Source organism: Myotis myotis, unplaced genomic scaffold (genome assembly GCF_014108235.1).
Source record: "Myotis myotis isolate mMyoMyo1 unplaced genomic scaffold, mMyoMyo1.p scaffold_m19_p_3, whole genome shotgun sequence".
Classification (NCBI taxonomy): domain Eukaryota; kingdom Metazoa; phylum Chordata; class Mammalia; order Chiroptera; family Vespertilionidae; genus Myotis; species Myotis myotis.
In genome coordinates, this window is record NW_023416335.1 from 25,630,847 (window position 1) to 25,637,791 (window position 6,945).

Genomic DNA, 6,945 nt, shown 5'->3' on the forward strand with positions numbered 1-6,945 from the left:
AGTTCTTCATTCTCATTAAACATCTGACTTGGTGTGGGTCTCTACATGAAATCCTCCTATTGGTAGAATCTGTGCTCTCAGAGCAAATGTGCCAGGTAAAAATACTTTTACTCTTTACTTAATAAACTGTCCCCTTATATAGGCTACAGCCTGTAAATATTACAATACATGTATAATGAATATGACAAATATGTATTATAGCACAGTAATATAAAGATTTTGGGAAACAAAATTTATCTTGGAATTGCAAGCATATAATTAATCAGCTTTTACTAAGGTAACTTGAAAGAATTGGTGGGTTATTTATATCTTTGAGCTGTGTAGCTCATGCTTAACTGGCCACTCTCATTCATGTGTCAAATAAACATTGACCAATGATGGCAGTTTGCTGGAGCCTCACTAAGAACAAGGGTCTAGGAGGATATAAAGGCCCTTTTGGTGTTTCTCATCATGATGCATCTAGATGAATCTCAAAACTACTCTGCCATCTTCCAAAGCTCAAAGGACGTCAGACCCAAGTCGCGTCACACAATGGTGATTAGTGAGAGGCTGGTGATGTATGAGGCTTTGGAAAATAAAGTGCTTGGTGGGTTTCCAACACTTGGATAGCCTTCCAAAACAATTGCACATTCCCCAGCTTGTCCCCCAACACTTCTCAAGGGAGTGGTACAAATGCATGGGCACCCATGTGAAACTGAAGTATTTGAATTATTCTTAGTTACAAGTTTCCAGGATCTGATCTAGCTTTCAAAAGGATATTCAAAATAGACTCCCTTAATTTTAGTATGTTCTCATCTCAGTAGTAGGTACAGGAGTATGTAAAAAAGCAAGATAGACAAAGTTTCTTCAGGTTGATGTAGCAAAGATTTCAAGTAGATTTCTACTAGGTTCCTATGATGGGAGACCAGGATTATTTGGGCAAAAAGATCACTCAAACTTTAAATGTGCCCAGAAGTCCCATTAGCCACAGAAATGTCACAGGGTTGATTTAAGTACTCAAAACACTGATGAGGTAGCATCTTTCCTCATCTGTCTTTCCTCATCACTACGGCTTCTATGACCCTCTTTTCTCCTTGCCTGGCTCTAGTTTTGCCCTCTGCTTACCATCTACTTTGAAATAGAAAAAAACCCCAAAACCTGACTAAATAACTGTAGTTGATCACCTTCATCCTGGAGGCCATCTACCTTGAGAGTTGTGTGGTTATAGACAGTCAATCAAAGGGGCAGGCTCCATGGGGGCTGTGCAGAGGACACAGGTGCACCAGGACCCGGGCATGCCCCGCACCTCTATGCTGCCCCAGGGCACCCGTCCCTCCGACTGACCATCTGTGCTAACGTACAGAGGATGCAGCAAATAGTCACATGGGCTTTGTCATTTCCCACCTTTCCTTTTTTCTAGCTGATTTCTGCAATGGGATATAGTACTGAGGAAAGGGGGCCAGATCCTACTGCCCAGTGTGGACTGTTGTCTCCTTTAAGAAACAATTCAAATAGGCTTCAGTGAAAAAATAGCTTACATCGATTGCTTACTGTGTGCCAGGCACTACATGCCTTACATGTTTCATTTATTTAACCATCATAGTAAACCTTTTGTTATTCCCATATTTTAGGTTAGGAAACTGAGGCAGAGACGTTACTTGCTCGAGATCCCATAGCTAAAGAGTGGCAGAGCCAGGATACCACCCAGGCCAACAGACTCCCAAGTTTGTGTCCTTAACCATTACACATTTTGCCATCCTGGAGTGAAACGTAGATTGGGAATCTCCTTTGTCACATTTCACATTCCTCTTCAGTTTGTGTCAAGTGAGTTGCAATCCCAAAGTATGCTCAGCATCCACAGATGCTAATCGATCAGCGGTGCTGGCCTTCCGTGCTATGAAACAGCAGCATACCGTGAGTCACTCATGACATGAGCGTGTGGCTGGAGCTTACACCTTCTGAGCCAGTTTGCCCGCCTGGAAGCGAAGCTGTCCAACTGGCTTTTCAACTGACTTTATACTGGGAAATAATTTTTTTAAGACATCTCTGTACTTTTCTAATTTCCTTGGATAATGGTCTTATTTAAGTGGTTGTGAAATGTGGCTTGAAAAGTATTTTTTTATTTAAAGAACTTAAAGATATAATTAATTTACAAATCAAAACCACAGTGAGATATCACCGCACAGCTGTGAGAAGGGTTGTTATAAAAAATTCAATGAACAACGAGTGTTGGCAAGGATGTGGAGAAAAGGGAACCCTCATACGCTGTTGGGGGGATTGTAAATTAGTACAACCACTATGGAAACATATGAGGATTTCTAAAAAATTAAAAAGGAAACTACCATAAGACTCAGCAATTCTACTTCTGGGGTATTTATTCAAAGAAATCCAAAACACAAATTTGGAAAGATATATACTCCCCTGTGTTATTGCCACATTATTTACAATAGCCAAGATAAAGAGGCAACCTAGGTGCCCATCAATAGATGAATGGATAAAGAAGATGTAATACATATATACCATGGAATATTATTCAACCATAAGAATGAAATGTTGCCATTTGCAACAACAGGGTATTATGCTAAATGAAATAAGTCAGGCAGAGAAAGACAAGTACCCTATGATTTCACTTATATGTGGAATCTAAAAAACAAAATAAGCCAACAAACTTGTAGATACAGAGAACAAACTGATGGTTGCCAGATGGGAGGGATTTGAGTGATGGACAAAAAAAAGTAAAAGGGATTAAAAAATACAAATTGCCAGTTACAAAAATAGTTAAGCAGATGTAAAGTACAGCATAGGGAATATAGTTAATAATATTGAAATGTATGGTGCCAGGTAGGTACTGGACTTACCAAGGTGATCACTTTGTAAGGACTGTGTCTAATCACTATGTTGAACACCTAAAACTAATATAATATTGTATGTCAGATGTAATTGAAAAATAAATTTAAAAAATTAAAGAGGTAAGGGAATAAAAGACCTGCCAATTAACAGAAATTAAGCCCCACACCAAAGATATGGTTAATGAAGCATGTCAGTTGTTAGAGTCATTGCATAATGTCTTGCCTCATTAAGTGTGCTTTATAGTTTGAATTGTTGAATGGTCAACCAATATACTGCTTTTGAAAGGGAAACCATTCTCTGAAAAATCACAAGCATTTATATAATCATCTGTTTCCTAATCTCCATGGGACGTAAATCTCTTGTGCCTTAGGTTATTTAATTGTTTCATATGTATAAGTCTTGCCTCTACTCTAGAATTCAAACTCCTTAAGGAAACATCAAGACATCTGGGGCCCTTACCAGTTTGGCTCAGTGGATGGAGCATTGGCCTGAGGATGGAAGGGTCCCAGGCTCAATCTGGCCAGGGGAACATGCCCTGGTTGTGGGCTTGATCCCCAGTAGGGGAGATGCAGGAGGCAGCTGATCAATGATTTTCTCTCATCATTGATGTTTCTATCTCCCTCTCCTTTCCTCTCTGAAATAAAAAATAAAATAAAATTAAAAGACAACTGGGGACACAGTAAATACAATATCTAATAAATATTATTGCAAAATTGAACAGAAAATAGACAGGTACTAAATTATCATTATGTACTAAAAATTGGGCCTTAAATGATCAACAAAACTTCAGAATTACTTTTGAAAAGAAATATTTCCCTATACTCCCCAAGTGATCACAAGTCTTCCTTTTCATTTCTGTTTTAAAATTAGAATCAAATGGCCCATCTTTGTGAATATAATGGAGTAGTTTTTATAAAAAAGGTATCTTTTTAAAAAGTCAAAGAATAATGTGAATTTCTGAAGAAATTAAATTCCATAAATAAATATATGAGCTTTTCTTGCAGCAGAATTAAAATACATAAATTAGGATTTTCATTTTATCTTATTACTTTTATAAAGAGGACAGTTTCTATTCCTATCCATGAGAGCTCAGTGACCATCCTAATATCTTTCAGTTCTACCTAAAGTTCTACTTAAACAACCATAGCTCACAAGAATGTTTATACCAACAGGTAAAATAAATGCTCTAATGCTACAATTGAAGCTAGGTAAGGATGACCGGGAAGGAGTTCCCAGAGGTGAGGAGGTTTAATTGAATGGGGATTTAAAAGGAACGTGGTTTGGTGAGGCACTGCCCATTTCGGATAGTGAGAAACGCATGCACAGAGGCTCGGAGACAAGAGGAAACAAGTCATGTTTAGGGGAAAGGAATTGCTTTGCTTGACTAGTCCAAAAAATTAAAGTCAGCCCTAGCTAGTTTGGCTTAGTGGATAGAGTATCCACACTCAGACTGAAGAGCATGTACTTCAGTTGCAGGCTAGATCCCTGGCCCCACTCAGGACACATACAGGAGGCAACTGGTCGATGTGTCTCTCTCACATCGATGTTTCTCTCTCTGTGTCTCTCCCTCTCCCTTCCATTTTCTTTGAAAATCAATGGAGAAAATATTCTAGGGTGAGGACTAACCAAAATATATTTATATATATGTTAAAGTCAGAGATTAAAGAGCATTAAAGTAAATTAAGTCAAAGGTGAGATCATACGTCAAGAGCCTGGATTTGGGAGGCAGTTTGGAGGAAAGGAAGACAACATGTTGTCACGGAAAGAATGTCGGAGCCAGGGAGTTCCTCCTTGGGTAATCGAGTTCCCTTGGCCTTAGTGTATTCACCTGGAAAAGAAGTCTCTGACTCTACCACTGGCAATTGTGTTTTATTTATTCATTCAAAAAGTATTTATTGAGCAACTCCTAAGTGCCAGGCAAAAGCTAAGTGTTGACGATTCAGCAATGAACAAAACAGGGTGTTCCTTTGTGGAGTTACATGCCTAATCGATAAAATAACAAGCAAAACAGTGTTGGGTTCAGACACATGGTGATGCGAAGTCTTGCCTTGTCTTCCTGCCCCTGCGTTTCCTGTGCACACTTTCTCTCACGGAGCTCCTCTCGGGGCTGTGCTCTGCCTTTGCTAGCTCTCCCTGCCACATTGGACGGTTATAACCATCACAGCACATTGACCAGACTCTGAAATTGGAGTGTTTGAAGCACCTCAGTAATAACCACTCTTTCTCTCCCAAGTTCTGAACCACTTAGGAAAAAAGACAAGAGTAAGATAGATGGGAGACCTAAATGACTCCTCAATTATTGGTAAATGCAGGGCACAGTTTATGTCTGCTATGAAGGAGGCTTTCTGACACTGATCTCCAGCGTTGGTCCCACATGCTCATTGGGTCAGGCCAGGCCCTCCATCAGGCGTCCTGCTTCATGTGATTTCCCCATGGCAAGTTGTCTAACACTTTAAATAGTATTGTTGTAAGTCCTGGGGGCTATGGTGAGTTTTCCACCCAAAACCTGGAGATTAGGAAGATTGCTACCATACAGTATGAGACACAGATATGTCATTTGAAGGACAAATAACTAACTACCAGACCAGCTGTTATTGACTAGTGGCTAAACCTGTGCTGTCCAATGTGGTGGTCACATAAGGCTATTTAAATTTAAATTAATTAAAATTAAATTAAATTTAGTTTCCCACTAGTCACATTTCAAGAGCTCATCAGACAATGTGGCTAGTGGCTATTATGTTGGACAGTGTAAATTTAGGGCATTTCCATCATCACAGAAAGCTCTACCGGACGGTGCTGATCTGGAAAAGCTCCCTTTCACTGGTAGAAGAGTTGGTCAGTTGATTAACCTCTGACGTTCACACAAGTCAAACCTTGACAGTGAGCATCAGTCTGGGTCCTGGGAGGAAACAGATGGCACACTTGGAGGGTTAATTGAAGGTAATTTAATAAACAGACTATTTATAAAGTGTGGATAGGGCTAAGTGACTGACAAGAGATGGTGAAGCATCTGGAGACTGCTCAGTGGGGAGCTATCACCACCTGGGGATGGAAGGCCCGAGGGAGGAATGCCATCCTTGACTTAAGAGTCACTGTCAAATTGAAGGGCGTTCAGTGGTCAACTCCAGGAAATAACCCTGGCTCGTTCTCTTCCGGACCTCCAGTTGTCTTGCTGGTGTCTCCCACAGGCATCCGACTGGAAGCAGGAGGGCAGGAATCTGGGGATTCAGGCTGCCCAATGGGGCAAAAGAAAGGGATGAGCCCTCCCCCAGGTGCCGTCCAGGCAGAGGGAGATTTGACCTGGCCGAGAGGGTGGGACTTCAGGTGGGACTGCAGGTGGGACTTCAGGTGGGCAGTCCCAATGTAGAGACAGATGCAGGAGGGATGTAGCTATGGGCAGATGGTTTGGTTATCATGTGGTCTGGCTACAGAGGAAAGGCTTTCATCATGTGTGGTGTTCATGGCTGTTCGGTGGCAGTTTTCTCTCTCACTGTAAATGACTCTACTAGCAGTTTGGGAACTTGGTCCAGTGTTTCTGAGCCAAAGGCCTTAGACCAGAGTGAATTTCCCACTGCCCTGGGAAGCCTTTGGGAGGGACTCCCCATTGCCGTGGGCTTAAGGACGAGCATTTCGATTCCTCCAAGTAACATCTGCCTCCTGGCGCTGCTGAGGGGCTTTCAATATTGACATGTAAGGCATGTAGCACAGAGCAGGGAACACCGGGCCATTTGCTCATTCATTTGATGACTACTTGATAAATGTTTAGGAATACCTGGCATGTGTTGGACATGTTTTAGGTTCTGGGGATGTAGCAGTAATAAAACAGACAAAATCTCCTGCCCTCACAGAGCTTACATTTTAGTGGGGGAGAAAGATCATAAACAATCTAAATAAAGACACCATATATTATGTTAGATGATAGTAAGTGCTGAGGACAAAAACAAAGCAGGGAATGCAAATGTAGATAGGATGGCTGGGAATGCCTTCCTCAGAGCATGAAATGTGGGGAAAAGCCTAAAGAATATGAAGGAGAAAGAGCATTCAGAGGGTGGAGAGGGCCCTGACATAATGGGGAGAACAGGATGGCGGCCAGAATGATAGGGGCAGAGGGAGGGA